The sequence below is a fragment of the Rhinichthys klamathensis genome, unplaced genomic scaffold (assembly GCF_029890125.1).
Source record: "Rhinichthys klamathensis goyatoka isolate OS25496 unplaced genomic scaffold, OSU_Roscu_1.1 h1tg000271l_1, whole genome shotgun sequence".
In the NCBI taxonomy this organism is placed as follows: Eukaryota; Metazoa; Chordata; class Actinopteri; order Cypriniformes; family Leuciscidae; genus Rhinichthys; species Rhinichthys klamathensis.
In genome coordinates, this window is record NW_026606791.1 from 660559 (window position 1) to 677015 (window position 16457).

Here is a 16457-nt window from a genome sequence, read left to right on the forward strand (position 1 = left end):
CGCGGGCTCCTTGGGCAGTGACCACTCGAGGCCGAGGCGGTCGACGGCCTTCACCAGGAGACGCATCAGCTCGGCATCCACACCCGAACGTGTCCGTCCGGACTCCTGGATGGAAGCAGAGGAGGAGTGGAGAGATCCAGGCCATTCCTCGCTATCCGAGGCCAGGATAGAACAGCTGTCACCCGCGGTGCCCCTGTCCGCCTCGTCCTCTGAACCAACGGCAGTGAGGGCGGAAGCCGGCATCTGCGCGTCGGTGAGGGGGGGTGGGGAAGGCGAGAGAGACACTCGAGGGAGCCGGTCCGGCGAGTGTTTGTCCTCCACGTCGGGCTCCGGCATCCTCTGAGCACGGCGCTTCTTTTTGCGCGGTGAAATGGAGGGCGGAGTGACAGCTTCAGCACTGAAGAGCTCCAGACGAGCCCGCAGGGTTGCCATAGACAGCTCTTCGCAGTGGATGCAGCCTCCCGACGAAAGTGCGAGGGCTGCGTGGTCCTGGCCCAGGCAGAGAGCGCAAATCACGTGGCGGTCTCCGGCGCTGAGAGAGGCTCGGCACGAGCCACAGGACGTGCGAGGCATTCTTAAAAGAACGCTTGCGCTCTTTTAGTAAAAGTGTGTGTCGCAGCGGCGAGCACACACAGACACAGTAAAAACAGTGACAAGAGCAGAAAAGGATATATATCGCCGGATAGCGTTGCTGGCACGGAAGGCTGAAGGCGGCGAGAAGTCGACCGGCTTCCTCAGGCGCTTTCCTCTGCTGGCAGTCGCTGGTTTCAACGGCGGCGGCTTCTCTCGGATCCAGCAGAAGAGCTTCGCTGAAGAGATGAAAATCAGGGAAGCAGCCTCTGAGCCCCGCTTTTATACGCTAAGCCACACCCCTTTGCGCGGGCCGTGACGCGTAGTGGGCCACCATTGGGCGTGACGTCACGCCAGGCTCACTGGTAGGCTGCTGCAGTTGCCGCAAGGCAGCCAATGAGCACGCTAGACAGCCTGCTCTAGGTCTGCAGCTGCTGCACTGCGTTGACTAACCCTATATACAAAATTAAGGATAATTTTGGCTTCAATATCTCGAGCAAGGATGAACTTTACCCGTAGCGTAAGCTAAACTTACGCAATACGAGAGAACCTCTCACAAGAGAACTCGCAAAATCTCTCGTGACTTCAGAATAAATATGGCGGATGATAGGCAGGAAGAAATTGCTATGTGTTTGGAATGCTTTTGACAGAACATTAAGTGAAAGCAAATAATGCTCTTTGTAGGCCTGTTTTCCCTAAAGTTGAGATAATCAAACTTGTTGAATGGACATAAAAGAGTTTGCATATTGTTTACATTTCTCCTTTGCGTGTTGTGTTTGCCCTTAGGTGAGATTGAATGCATGGCAATCAACAAACTGCATTTCTGTTTGCCAGCACCCTTTGTTATTAAATCACATGAAAATTAAGTCCAAAGTCCAAAATATAAAGCTGTGATAATATTTAACTAATGAATCTAAATATTTGTGAGACATGGCAGGCAAAAACAGGTTGTTTTTTTTTCACTGGTCAATTTTGAGATTTTGGGATATTTCCTTCAATACACATTTAGGTCTTTATTTTACTACACTGTTTGTGTAACAGATTAGAAGTCTGTTAATTTTAAATAAATCTAAGTTTAGATTCCCAGCCACACCAACACAGCGAGAAAGACACAAGAAATATATCAAAATAGTATTTTATTATTTTTAAAAGTTAAAGTTTCTAATAACCATATTAAAATAACATCTTCTCAAAAAAACGCAGGGAGACAATAAAACGTACTCGGTTACTAACGTAACCTCGGTTCTCTCTAGAGAGGGAACGAGTACTGCGTAATAGCTTTACGCTAGGGGAAAAACTCTTTTCCGCGAGATATTGAAGCCAAAAATTATCCTTTAATTTTTTATTAATGCAAAACGCTTTGCAGCAGCAAGCAAACATAGGCGAAACAGCTCGCGCGCCTATTGGTTGCTCTGCAGCAAATGCAGCAGCCTATCGAGAGAGACTCTGCGTGACGTAATGACCAATGGGGGCAATTCGCGCCCATATCGTCACGTCCCGCCAGAAGGGGCGTGGTCTCGCCCTATAAATATGCTCGTTAGGCTGATACAAGCTGGTTTTTATCGCTGAAGCGAACCAGAGCGTATTCCAAGCACGGCAAGATACGCAGTACTCGTTCCCTCTCTAGAGAGAACCGAGGTTACGTTAGTAACCAAGTACGTTCTCTTACGAGAGTATCTCTCGTACTGCGTAATAGCTTACGCTAGGGGAACACAATGCAACACGCCGTGCGTAAAGGGATCCAACACCAAAGTCCCAGGGGCCGAAGCCCAGGGCTCATGTAGTGCATAATCACCATAAACTCACATAGAGTAAAGGAAGAGAGGCTGGAAGCGTCATTCCCTATAAAAAAGCACCCAGCGGGGCTATTATATGACAATCAAACGCGCAGCCAGGGTGAAAGCATTCAGCCTGATCTGGGCGGCCATACGTGAGTCAACACTCATGGGGCTGCAGTAAACTCAGCATCTGGGCCGCAGAGCGGGGCAGATAGCACTGAATTTAGACCGCCAAAAGCTTAGCTTGTAAGGCGGGTACCTCCAGGTTATAGTATTTTATAAATGTAGACGGCGAGGCCCAGCCCGCGGCCGTACAGATATCTTGCAGGGAAACCCCGCTAGACCATGCCCACGAAGAGGCCACGCCTCTCGTGGAATGCGCCCTGACACCCAAGGGGCACTGTAAGCCCTTCGCAGAGTAAGCGAGCGCGATGGCATCCACTATCCATCTGGATAGGCTCTGTTTTGAGGCGGCGAGTCCCTTGGAACGCCCGCCGAACAAAACAAAAAGCTGCTCCGTCTGTCTGAAAACAGACGAGCGTGCCACATAAGCTCTCAATGCCCTGACGGGGCAAAGGAGACTTGCATCCTCCTCCTCACTGAGAACCGGAAGGGCAGACAGGGAAATGACCTGGGCCCTGAACGGCGTGTTGAGGGATTTCGGGACATACCCGTGTTTCGGTTTGAGAATGACCTTTGAGTCATTAGGCCCAAACTCCATACACGACGCGCTTACTGAAAGCGCCTGTAGGTCCCCTATGCGCTTCACTGAAGCGAGAGCCATGAGAAACACTGTCTTGAACGACAGGTGTTTCATGTCCACCAGCTGGATTGGCTCGAACGGGGCGCCTTTCATGGCCTCCAAGACCGTGGAAAGGTCCCACGTCGGGACTGAAGGGGGCCTTGGAGGGTTCAGCCTCCGAGCTCCCCTAAGGAAACGCACGACTAAGTCGTTTTTCCCAAGCGACTGGCCAGACACCGGTTTTGCAAACGTTGCTATGGCCGCCACATATACTTTGAGCGTGGATGGGGTCCTGCCCTTATCCAGTAGCTCTTGAAGGAAGGAAAGCACTTCCGCAACCCCACACTCCACAGGTGAAAGGCTCTGGGCCTGACACCATGTAGAGAAAACAGACCATTTCGAGGAGTAGAGCCGCCTGGTAGACGGAGCTCTAGCCTGCGCGATCGTGTTTAACACTCCCTCTGGGAGGCTAGCGGGTACCCGTTGATGGCCCATGCGTGCAGGGACCATAACTCCGGGCGAGGGTGCCAGATCGAGGGTGGGTGTCTCTCCTCAATGGTACCCTCTCAGACAGAGGGTGTCTCTCCTCAATGGTACAGGCCATGGGGCAGTGCTGGTCAGCTGCATCAGGGCAGGGAACCACGTCTGGTTCGTCCAGAGCGGGGCTACAAGCAGCACTGGGCATCCGTTTTCCCTGATTCGTTCCAACACCTGAGGCAGGAGCGAGACAGGAGGAAAAGCATACAGGGGGCAGCGGGGCCAAACATGAGCCAGCGCGTCCTTGCTTTTCGAGAAAAACTCTGGGCAATGAGCGTTTTCTTGGGACGCGAATAGGTCCACCTGAGCTCTGCCGAACGTTTTCCACAGCAGCTGGACCGTCTGCGGGTGCAGCGACCATTCCCCTGCTGGAACGTTGTTCCTGGACAGTCTGTCTGGTCCCACGTTCAGGTGACCAGGCACGTGCGCCGCTCTCAGTGAGAGCAGGTTGTGCTGAGCCCAAACCAGGAGGCGTTCCGTCAACCTGTAAAGGTTTCGTGACCTGACGCCGCCCTGGCGATTTATGTATGCCACCACCGACATGTTGTCCGACCGGACCAAGACGTGGTGGCCTGTTATCTGGGGACAAAAACGCCGTAGCGCTTTGTCGACTGCTATCATATCCAAGCAGTTTATGTGAAGGAGCTTTTCCCGTTCTGACCACAGGCCAGCTAGCGGTCTGCCCTCGAGCAGCGCTCCCCACCCCGAGGTGGAGGCGTCCGTAGACACCACCTTCACGCTCGAAGCGGTCCCCAGACTTACACCTGACTGATACCAGTCGGTTTCTCTCCAAGGTTTCAGAGCTGAAACGCACTGAAGGTCGACCCTGAGGCGAAACAGACCCGCTGTCCATGCCCTGGGTGGAACCCGCGTCTTCAGCCACATCTGCAGTGGGCGCATGCGGAGCAGGCCCAACTGGAGTACAGAGGCTGCTGAGGCCATCAGCCCCAGCATTTTCTGAAACCTTTTGAGCGGGACTATCGCGCCGTGGCGGAAGGATTTCACGCCGCGCTGAATATTTAGCACGCGCTCTGGTGACGGGCGTGCTGTCATGGACAGCGAGTCCAACACGGTTCCCAGAAAGGAAATTTTCTGACTGGGAGACAGTGAGCTCTTCGCCCAATTGACTGTGAGGCCCAGCTTCTCGAGGTGCTCGAGCAATGCGGCCCTGTGTTCTATGAGCTCCGATCGTGATCGAGCTAGAATCAGCCAATCGTCCAAGTAGTTCAGAACTCGCATGCCCTGAAGTCTCAGGGGCGCGAGCGCCGCGTCCATGCACTTCGTAAATGTACGAGGCGCTAGGGACAGGCCGAACGGCAGGACTGTGTATTGATATGCCTGGCCCTCGAAGGCGAATCTCAAAAATCGCCTGTGATGGGACGCTATTTGTATTTGGAAATAGGCGTCTTTCAGATCTATCGACATAAACCAGTCCCCGAAGCGCACCTGCGCGAGGATTTTCCTGGTCGTAAGCATTCTGAACTGGCGCTTCACAAGCACTCTGTTCAGCTGCCGCAGATCTAAAATGGGTCTGAGACCCCCATCCTTTTTCGGTACCAGAAAATATCTGCTGTATAGGCCCCCTTCGCTCTGAGCCTGAGATAAAGGTTCTATAGCCCCTTTGCTCAGTAGTTTCGCTATTTCGGCACGAAGTAGATGAGATACTTCGTTTTTCACCGTAGTTTCGACGCGCGCCGTATAACGGCGCGGGCGTCGAGCGAATTGTAGCGAATAGCCTCTCTTTATAGTGTTCAGCACCCATTCTGAAACCCCGGGAAGCTTTGACCACGCATCTGCGTGAATAGCTAGAGGCAGAATGAAATCCGGGCTCTGGCCGCGACAAAACGGCAGCTCGAGAGCCTGGGCATACTGGGAACACAACACCGTGTTTACAGCGTTCGAGGCGGGGGGCGCGCTGATCACAGCGGGCGACCTGGCCGCGCTCAGCTTTTTTATGGCAGATTGTGCAGAAAAAGCGAGCGGGGGAGATCCCGTGGGAATCGGCGTGTCTGTGAGAAAATGTGGGCGCGGGGCTGCGGGCACATTTAATACACTGAAAACACTGTCGTTCATGGCCGACTGAATGTGTGTTGGTTTCGTTTTTACAGAAACCATGGGACACGCAGCATGTAGTGTGAGCGGGCATGATGACATGGGCACTTGCACTACATTGTTTGCACAATCGACCGGAGTCGATTTTATTTGTGCTAGCCCTGCACCGTGGCGGGCTGTGTTTGTGTGTGGGAATGGGCACTGGGTGGGCATTCTTACAACACTCATAACACCTTCGGCCGTGGCCGGAACACCAGAAAATGCACTCTTTATTGGATTTATCTGGGTAGCCGTAAAAACGGCTTTTGTGCGCAGGCAAACGGGCTGTGACACCGGCTGACTCTCTGCGAAATACACTGGGACAGTCGCGATGTTTGGAACTGACCGAGCGAGAAGTTTTGGTGAAAAACCGGCCGCAGCGGGATCTGAACACCGTCGTTTTCCTAGAATGGCTAGGAAGATTTTGAGGCCTCGGGCTTGATCTCAATCCTCGGCCGGGGCCCGCGCTGAGGGGGGTGGCGTCCAGCAGAGCGAGAGCGCGGTCTTTGGTCTCGGGCGTGGCGGCGCTGTGAAGCGGCGGCGGCGGGCGGTGCAGGCTGCGGCTGAGAGCTGCGAGCAGGCGGCGGTTTAGAGCGACCTGCAGCGGAGCTCGAGCGCTTCGGGAGGAAGTGCTTCATGGCCTGCGAAGTCTTTTGCACCTCCATGAATCTATCCGCAAAGTCTGTGACGGCAGATCCGAAAAGGCCCGCTTGAGAAATGGGCGCGTCGAGGAACACAGAGCGCTCGGCTTCCGTCATCTCGGACAGCGTCAACCACAAATGTCTCTCAGCCACGGTGAGAGAGGCCATGTTTCGTCCTATGGCCTGTGCAGCGGCTTTAGTAGCGCGAAGAGCGAGGTCTGTAGCGCTTCTCAGGTCCGCGACGCAGATCGCTCCGGGTCCTTCCTCGTCCAGTTTAAGGAGAAGGTCGGCCTGGAAAATCTGCAGGATGGCCATAGTGTGCAGCGCTGAAACTGCTTGCCCGGCGGCGGTATAAGCGCGACCGTGCATGGATGACGTCACCCGGCAGGCTTTAGATGGAAGCGTCGTGTGCGTGCGCCGTCCAGCGGAGGGCGGGCAGAGATGAGACGCTACAGCTGGTTCCACAGGAGGAACAGAAAGGTATCCTCTTTCCTTCGCGCCATCCACAGAGGAGAAAGCAGCAGAAGCAGAGGTACGAAGCCTGGCGGAGAAGGGGGCGTTCCACGATTTCGTAACTTCGTCGTGAAGTTCCGGGAGGAAGGGCGCGGGCCGCGATTTCGACATCCGCCGTCAGCGAGCGCGATAGCCGCGTGATCCTCACCCAGACAGGAAACACAGATGACGTGTCGATCTCCATCGCTGAGCGGGGCGCGGCACGAGCCACAGGAAGGCATCTTTAAAAAGACGCTGCTCTTTTTGTGAGAGAAGTGTAAGTCGCGTCAAGTAAGCGAACAAACACTTCTCAACAGAGAAATACACACAGAGTATTTGAAAGGATATATAACGCCGGAAAGCGCAGCAGGTACGGCAGATGAAGGCGGCGAGGCCAGCGACTCCAGAGCTCGTCCCGCTGAAAGGCTTGCTTCGACGGCGCGGCTTCTCACTCCGCATCCAGCGATGCGTGTGCTTCGCTGAAGAGGTAAAAATCAGCTTGTATCAGCCTAACGAGCATATTTATAGGGCGAGACCACGCCCCTTCTGGCGGGACGTGACGATATGGGCGCGAATTGCCCCCATTGGTCATTACGTCACGCAGAGTCTCTCTCAATAGGCTGCTGCATTTGCTGCAGAGCAACCAATAGGCGCGCGAGCTGTTTCGCCTATGTTTGCTTGCTGCTGCAAAGCGTTTTGCATTAATAAAAAATTAAAGGATAATTTTTGGCTTCAATATCTCGCGGAAAAGAGTTTTTCCCCTAGCGTAAAGCTATTACGCAGTACGAGAGATACTCTCGTAAGAGAACCATGGATTGTCTAATGTTCTGTCCCAGGGTGAAACAATACTCAAGTCCAGTCCAGCCTGGAGCCAGCTCTTTTCCCCCTGTCGCCGGCAAAGAATATCTTGCGTCAGCGGGGCTTCGAATAGCCTATTCCAATCCACAAATCCAGAACCAGGAATTCCGCGGTACCGCTCCGCTTCTGTCAGTGGAGAAATCGTAAAATCAACGGACAGCCTGCACGTAACGTTAGTCGGCAACCTCAAAACAGTCTCGGGTGACTAGAGTGACAACTTTCCTTTCCTGTACTTCATGTGGGCTCATCAACAATACTGCCGTATCCGCTGCTCGGCCGTCGGCCGCTGGATCTGGCACCTTCACAGAAATGAACAACAACTAAACGACTCCTTTAGCTCGAATACCAAATTAACACACATCAGTGTGGGGAAAAAAAGGACCACTTCCCTTTAGTCGAAGTTTTGTGAGCGTTGACACTGCAGAGTCCGAGAGTCGGCTCCACCAAGGCACCGGAGATACAGTCAGCAGCAACACCGAGAGAAAAGGAGATTCGCACGCCAGTTTACCACAGGACACGGCACGTCCATTCGCCCCGAGCGTTCCTCCTCTCAGTAAGAGATCTAACCTCCTTTTATTGGGAGTGATCTGATCAGCTGGCAAATTAGATCGCTGATGTGAACGGGGTTCTACAGGTGTGTCAATTAGTGTTTGTTGTTGCAGTTTGTGAAAGAGGGAAACAGTACTATCAAATGTCCAGCAACATCACCACAAACAATATAAATTAATCCACAGCAAACCATAAGGAAAAACTCACAGCAAACAAATATAAAAGTTAAGGAAAACAATCACTATATCAATCAATAACAATTCCCAAAATAAAATAAGGTTAACCATCAATCACACTGCTCCACTTGTTTTATATTATGACATTTGCGTCTGTAGATTTCTCATAAATACATCAAAAGTTGGTGTTCTAAATCAACATCTGCACCCTGTCATCACATACACCGTTAGAAAGCTCTCTCTCTCTCTCTCTCTCTCTCTCTCTCTCTCTCTCTCTCTCTCTCTCTCTCTCCTGTACAATGCTGTCGGATCCAAATATGGTCATTTCCTTGTTATCAGCAACCAATCGTGAAAGTTAAAGGGGGGATGTAACTCTAAATGCGCAATCTCATTGGCTGATGCTAAATCTTTAAAGCCGGTTTTCTGAGATGGTCCTCACTGCAGAACACGAAATCCAGGGGGAGGAGTTGGATCCAGATCCAACTCCACCCACCTTACATATACCTAAACCTACCCATCTCCGCCCACTGATCCCTAACCCCACCCCTAAACCTACCCATCTCCGCCCCCTGATCCCTAACCCCACCCCTAATCCTACCCATCTCCACCCCCTGATCCCTAACCCCACCCCTAATCCTACCCATCCCCACCCCTTAGATTTGGATCCAACTCCGCCCCCTGGATCTTGTGTACTGCAATGAGGTGCTACTGGGTTTTCTCAAAATGACTTTTTTCTCATACCCCAAGTCCGAAATCTCCTCTTCAGTAGCACCTATATACACCAAACTTTCCAGTCTTGTCGCGGACGAAGGCGAGTCTCGATCTCAACACTGCGACAGTCATATTCCCGCAATGGGAACATGAACCGTCCACAAAAGCTGCTTCAGCGTGCTGTAAGTCCAGACACGTGATGCAACAATTGTGACCGTCAGAGAGGAAAAGGGAACGACCGCATCCAGAAACGCACAGGTGGAATGACATCTTTAAAAAGACGCAAACACACCAGTGTTGCTCTTTCAGGAAATAGGACCCATCACCAGTGCCGGAGCACACAGGGGAATGACCGCGGCAACACTGAACAGTGAACTGAAACAGTGAAGCACTCACTTTTCCGCCCTCTAACCAGCCGTCAACACACACAAACCTTTAGAACTTTGTTGCTGTTAAAACAGTAGTTGCGAGTTCAAAGCTCGCGATCACCGCTGTACTCACGCTGTAGAAACCACCAGCACTGGGAGAGTCTTCCAGAAGAACACCGACACACTCGCTCGTCGTAAACAGCAGCACGCTTCAGAGACATCAAACGATCGACTCCGAAGCAAAAGGCAACTAGTGCGTGCATCCACTTCCGTATTTATACCCGCGCCGCAGGGGCGGGGTGTGTGAGGTCATCACGCATGCCAATTCCCATTGGCTCGTTCAATAGTACTCGAAGATGATTGGCTCCCTGGCATGATCCCCATTCAGTCGACGTCGACTACGTCTGACGTTCTCGACTGAAAGGGAACTAAAACGGAGAACGTAACGGTACTGCTTCACTGGCTAGCGGCACTGAAAAAGAAGAACCACTGACCTATATAGAATGACTGGATAGCTCATGACGTCATAAGCAGTGAAGCCACTGCGTCGCCATATTGGTATTCCCTAGTGAGCTCACGCGTTCTATTGAATCAATAGGAAATTGTATGAATTGACTGAGAAAACATAACGAGACACCGTTTTTAAATCTAAAGTCTCCCTGAACAGTCTTACAACGCAAACATCCCAAGCATTTAAATGGGTATTTGTCAGAAATTATTCCTGCTTATTAAAAATTAAGTATAGGCCTATGTGTGTATTGTGTACTTAAGATAGCTCTTTCTGATTGTGTTTTACACATAGATCAGTAGTCTGTTCAAGTGTTTGATTAGTTAGCAAGAACATGTTCAGGAAATGCATAATACAAATTGTATGGGTTAATGTAGCCTACGCCTGTTTCACCTCTTATTTACCCCTTATACCCCCTATACCCCTTATTTACACGGCTACCGGAGCTGATCGCACCCACTCTAGTCAATGCATGTGTGAACCAGCCGCGACGTGGCGCATTGCTAAAGATAGGCGCTGAGTCTATTTTCGACGGACGCTGCGTCCAAGCCGCACCGTAAATACAAAATAAGTAAAAAAAAAACACTGTCAATTTCAAAATAAACACCCTGTGCAGACTCAATTGTTTTGCACAATATCCTTAGAAACCATTGACTAAGATAGAAACCCAAAAATCAAGAAAAACCACGTCGGACAGGCAAATCACGTGGAAATGCTCCTGGTGTGAGTTGACACCTAGTGAAGGACGGAATAAAACATTGTCGGAGCCGTAATGTGCCGCAGATGTGTGCAGTGTAAATAAGGGGTTACACAAAGGCCTACTCCATTTCCAGTGCATATTTTTTCCCGTACCCATGTTAACAGGTTAGAGCTTTCACTGCACGCAGATGCCCGTCAATACGTTCCAAGTGCGGTGCATATTCAGCAGTGCAGAGAATCGTTCCCGCACCGTGCTGCAGGCGCTGAATTAAAGTGATAGTGCATGGTTCGTGGTCAAACTGAACACGGATTGACATGAAAATATAGTAAATACATGCATTTAATTAAATTAGTAAGAAGTAATGCATTGAATAATAAATTGTTTAAGTTTATTGGGTTTAAACGTGAATATGTCTGTGAAAGAGTGCATACCTATCGGTATACAAATAGAATAGCAATGTTGAAACTTTTTTTATGTTATTTTTTAAAAGACGCTGATAATAAAAATAGTGATTTGAAATAAAAAATAGAGAATAAATGTTGTGTTTGTGGTACAGACATAGATCAGTTGCGCACTGCAAACGCAGCATATGTGGAAGCACAATGGTGCGTGCTGCTCCTGTATGGCGTTATATGTGTGCCTCAATCCTGAGCGAGTAATTACGTTTTGAGCACAGAGAACTATATTTTGCAAGCACACTGCATTATATTTTGAACAGAAATTAACAATCGCAAAAAAAAAATTAGTTTGAGCAAAGAATAATGATTCCGTGCTCAATAAACGTATTTGCTATTATCCATATTAACGTGCAATAATAACCCCTCTCACGCAGTTTAGGGGTGCTCTCTCACAAACTTATTCTCTGCGCTCCTGTCAAGTCCCCCTCTCTCTCTCTCAACCTCTTAATTCTGTGCGCGCTCAACTCTTGACACACACGCTCGCTCAACTTGCAACAGCGTTACAAGTGTGCCACAAAATCAACCTATCGGAAAATTAAAGGTCAATTGTGATTGGCTGTTAATTTCTGTTCAAAATATAATGCAATGTGCTTGCAAAATATAGTTCGCTGTGCTCAAAACTTACAATTACTCGCTCAGGATTGAGGCACACATATAACGCCATACTCCTGCACCACATATGCACTGCAGTAACAGTAAATGGACTCTGCACGAAGCTCTTTTGAAGCTGTCAAATGTGGTCGCTATTGGACACTTAATTGTAATTATTGCTGCTCTTAGGTTTCTTATAGGCTACTGTTGAATGTTTTATCGTTTTTTTTGGGGGGGGGGGGGGGGAGGGAGATGAAGAAGAAGAAGCATTACTGTGCGTTCACACCGGACGCGAATAGCGCACCAAATTCGCGTCTACCGCGTCTAGTTTGACGCTTGACCACTTTGTGTTAATTCGCGCGTCAAGAGTGAAACTGACGCGCGTAAAAACAAAAGTTTGAAGCGAAATTTACGCGCGTCAGAAGCGAAATCCGGAGGCGGCCATCTTTTTTAGATGTTTATTCGAGCATTAGCATTAGCATTAATCAAGAGAGTCACCGCTCGTATTTGCTCTGGAGAGCAGAAACAGCTGCGTAGGGGACATCGTCGCTGTACTCGGATCCACCAGACCCTCCGGAGGGTTTCAGGCAGCGCAGTCTCATCCCAAGACGTCATATAACTGACGTCTTGGGACGTCTTTTGACCATACGTCAATATCCGCCTTTTTAGGGTACCCTTAAACGTCGGTTAGATGACGTTATTGGATCCTAACTCTACCCCAGACCTAAACCTACCCCTAAACCTACCCCGTCACCTAACTGACGTTAAAGGTAAAGCGTCAGTTGTATGACGTCCCAGGATCGTCATAAACCGACGTTTAAGGGTACCCTAAAAAGGCGGATATTGACGTATGGTCAAAAGACGTCCCAAGACGTCAGTTATATGACTTCTTGGGATGAGACTGTGTTATTTCAGGAGTTTCACCATTTGTTCCAGGAGCTAGGTTTGGTGGACCTAACGGTGAGGACGCTGACGAGGACAGCGTAGGCCGTGTAAAGCCTCGGCCTCGAGTGGTCTATGCCTGTCGAGCCCGCGCTCTACAGCCCGGCGCGAGGTTCACCCTCGCCCGCACATTTATTTGATAATAAATGGAGCCAGCCTCCAAAAGTGAAACCTGTCCTGTGATTTTTATTTATTTATTATACACTAAGTGTTTGTTGTTTTTACATTAAAATAATAATGTTTCATATAATCTAAAATAGATATGGAATAAATAGCATTCAATACAAAATGATACTATCTCTCATATATTAAAATCGAGATTTTATGTGAAAGATTTGGTTTGTTGTGCATTAGAACCACACCAGACATTTTAGTAATATTACAAAATAATTTATTAAAATAACATAAACTTTCACTTCACCACGTGACAGCAGCAAGCAGGCTCCTGATTGGTTAACGCGGCGCGAATTGACGCAGAAGTTCAAATTTTTCAACTCGGGCGGCAGACGCGAATTCGCGTCAAACGCGTGAATGCACAAATAGCACTAACTAAATCATTCGCGCGTAACGCGCTTCCGCGCCAGACGCTTCAATTCGGGCCATTCGCGCGAACTTGACGCACGAATGAGGCGTATTCGTGTCTACCGCGCCGCGCTCTACGCCTCATTCGCGCCGCAGGAATTTTTTACGCGCGTAACGCGTCTTTGCATTGACTTAACATTGAAATCACTCGCGCCTGACGCGCTATTCGCGTCCGGTGTGAACGCACCATTAGGCTACTCTTGCCTCGGAGAAAACAATACGGAAATAGTGACAATTGTGCATATAAATGACTACTTATGGGCTTAAATTTCAACCTGTGGGCAGTTTTTCAAGATCCTTTTGTGAACTTCGTTTTACACTTGTATGCTGCACAGCAGGTCATCTTAAAAGTGCCATCGGAGCTACCAATCTCTTTATAACGGCCATTGGAGCCCTCTGCTGGTAGGGAATCGTAAGATTGCCACTCGAACACTTCCGGTGGCTTCACTGCCTGGTGGCAGTTTAGAACGTCATGATGACCTATTACGGGCTCAACAGTCCTTTCAAGTTTGTGAACAAACCCTCCATTTGAGAACAATGTGTTCAAACAATAAAGAAATACTTATATTAAGCTGGGCGTACACAGTGCAATTTTTTTTCGCTCTGATAAACGTACTATATCTATTTACCTGCAGGCAAGAAATTGTAGACAACCAACCCCGTGACGTCACGCGCTGTGGTATTGCAAGATGGCGGCGCCCTTGCTCCAAAAGCTATAACAAAACATCCCTTTTTCTTTAAAATGGTTACCGTAAAACTTCAAATGGTAGCCCGGGCTTTTATTTACCCAAATCGTCGAACTGCACCGGCTTGTATTTGAGACAGGCATCTATATGAGACAGGCCTTTATAATTTAGTGTTGAGATGTCGTTCATTGAGTGTATAGGCCTATCTCTAATCTCTAAAAATCTCCAAATGCTCTACGTGAAACTGCGGTCTTCCGACCTTTTACTATCGCGTCAATTGATTTTGATTAATATGCGCGAGGGAGAGAGAGCAAGACAGCGCTCGTTGTTTGAAGACGGGAGAGTGCGCGCGCGCGGTCGGGGCGCTCTCTCTCTCTCTCTCTCTCCTCGTAACGCGCCCTGTCAAGCGCAGCAGTCATTCTATTCTACATCACTCATCGATCAAAAAAAGGCTTTGGAGGGACAAAAATGTGCTTTGGCGGCCGCCAAAAAGCGGGCGATCTGGCGGTTTTAGAGGATTAAATACAACCCGAAACTAAAAAACAGACCCGGCCTCTATTTGAGACCGGCCTTTATTTACCCAAACCTGCAGCCACACCAGGCGTGTAAAAGAGACAGGCGTCTATTTGGGACTCGGCTATTATTTGAAGTTTTACGGTACATTAATCGTGGTTGTTATATATATTTTTTTTATTAGAGTGAAAGTCAGTTTTCTAAATAATGTAAACTTGACTGACTGCTTCATTTCCATTTTAAAGTGCATTCACGTCATGTCGTAATTACCGCAATTACACGATTTTAACTTGTAAAAAGCATTCACGTCATCGTAGAGCTCGTAATTACAGCTTGTGAGATGCATATTGTCTGAGAGCTCCTACTTGAACATGACTAATGTAGCACCTGACCGCTGCAGATTCATAGGTGTTGATATTGGTGTCATAGAAACACATACTGTAGGTGTTCGACTTGAACTGCGCTGACCGATCGGTGTATGAAATCAAAGTAACGCAAGAGCGATTTAAAAAACAAGCGATCTGCCCTCTAATCGAATAACGTCATGTGTTGTCATCTTGAGACTACGGTAATTACAAGATAGCGAGAATGCAGCATTAATAATCTTGAAGACATTGATTAGCTTGTTCAGGTGTGTTTGGTTAAGGTTGGAGCTAAAATGATTAAGGGAATGATTACCCCTAGTCCAGAACGTGTGAGCCCCCCGCAGACGGAGAGTTACCACTTGCTGCGGCGTGTCAGCCAGTGCCCTAAGATAAGAAATCAAATTGGACCCTCGCCCTGGAAGAGGAGCCCCCCAGTGAGTTGACCAGGGGTGAGATCCTACGACATCAGTGGCCGAAGGTATTTTGGTGGATTTTGAGACTGAGGACTGGCTGATTGACTTCAGCGTGGAGGTATCGTCTCCCACACTATCCCACCCTAATTTTAGACTTTTTCATCACTGTTCCAGCACCATGGACTGTATGAGCATAAACCTTTTACCGCCACTCACAGGACATATCATTTTGCAGAAATGTTGCTACAGGTAGGCCTATGTTTTTCCATTGAGCCTGGGCTGAATTCCCTTAATCATTTATCACAACGGGTAAAGGAAAACAATATAGTTCTGCTGTGCAGCAAAAAGATGTTGAGCTTCACAAAATAGAAAAAGTGGCTGTAAGAAAATAGCTAAAGAATTGAAAATTCCCATTTCCACCATCAGGGAGATAATTAAAAAGTTCAAATCTACTAAAGATGATACACATCTGCCTGGAAGATATATTGTCTTAATGCACGGCAAGGAGGAATGTTTGACCAAAGACTCTGATTCAAGGATCAGAGTTGCATGAAGGATTGTTGAAATTAGTTGAGTCTTGGTGTCAGAAAGCCTAAAAAAAAATCAGATAGCCCCTACATCACCACATGTTGTTTGGGAGGGTTTCAAGAAAAATCCTCTGCTCTCATCCAAAAACAAACTCCAGCATATTCCGTTGTCAGACTCTACTGGAGCTTCAACTGGGACCGGCTTCTATGGTCAGATGAAACTACAAAAAGAGCTTTTTGGCAGCAAACTCACAAGTTGGTTTTGATGTAAACAGGGATAAAACGTACCCCATGTGTATGATTAAATATACTGCTGGATCTTTAATGTTGTGGGCCTAATTTTCTGCAGGAGGTCCTGGACATCTTGTTTAGATACAAGGCATTGTGGATTCTATCAAATAAAAACTTGACAGCCTCTGCTAGAAATCTTATAATGGGCCATGGTTGGATCTTCCATTAGGACAATGATCCAAAAACCCCACCAAAATCCACACAAAAATGGGTCGCTGAGCACAATATGAAGCTTCTGCCATCCCAGTCCCCTGACCTGAACCAAGTCACCAACATAGAACTGGGAATCTGAAGGATCTGGAGAGATTCTGTATGGAGGAATGGTCTCTGATCTCTAGTCAGGTGTTCTCCAAACTACACAGGGATTA